The following is a 973-nucleotide window of genomic DNA, read 5'->3' as shown; positions in this document are numbered from 1 at the left end:
CACACACACACACACACACACACACACACACACACACACACACACACACACACACACACACACACACACACACACACTCAAATCTTCCCATGCAAGCTCGCACACATATGCAGCGGTCACACAACGTTTGAATCCCTCACCGCTAAACACAGATGGGATCTGGAAAGAGACATAGTTGTGGCCAGTCAAGAATCGGACCGGCTGGAGGCCAAGTAGACGGTTCACCCTCGCTCTGCCGGCTGAACTGCTGCTTTGTGTTAACCCGCCATACAGCAGGAGGATCACTTCAGCTCACACATTCGCTTGTCAGCTGGTGTAGGTTTATTTCAAATAAATCTTGGTGTGTAATTCTGTTTTTTCCTTTAAACATTCTTGTCTCCAGTCTTCCTTCCAGAACAACCAGCCTGGTGATGACACCAGGATGTCTTTGATTCTCAGCTGATTTATTGCAGCTCAACACTGAAAGAACATAAGACTCAGCAACAGAGTCTCTGTGAATTCAGAGAGAGAAGGAAGATAAGAATTTAAAATTCTAAACGTGAACACAAGTTCAGTTGTAGGCTGGTAAAAACCAGTTCCTTGTTTTGCGCTTTGCTTGGTACAACTGTTCAACAGTGAAGTTTAAGTTTGACTGGATCTCATTTTACCCGATTTCTAACATCTGACCGTACTGTATGTAACGCAGCAGCTCGAACATGAAGGGAGCAAATGCTGTGAAGAGGGAAAGAACCAAGGCAGGAACAAAGAGAAAGTCCTGAACCGAACATCTTTACCAGGAATACAATAGCTGTGTTTCCATTAACCATAGAACTGAGCAAAATGAAATTTCTAAAGTCAGTTTGCTTAATGGAAACACGTCAATTTAAAAATAAATAAATAAAGAAAGAAAGAAAGAAAGAAAGAAAGAAAGAAAGAAAGAAAGAAAGAAAGAAAGAAAGAAAGAAAGAAAGAAAGAAAGAAAGAAAGAAAGAAA

The sequence above is a fragment of the Poecilia reticulata genome, linkage group LG19 (assembly GCF_000633615.1).
Source record: "Poecilia reticulata strain Guanapo linkage group LG19, Guppy_female_1.0+MT, whole genome shotgun sequence".
Taxonomy (NCBI): Eukaryota; Metazoa; Chordata; class Actinopteri; order Cyprinodontiformes; family Poeciliidae; genus Poecilia; species Poecilia reticulata.
Note: the sequence above shows the minus strand (reverse complement) of the source record.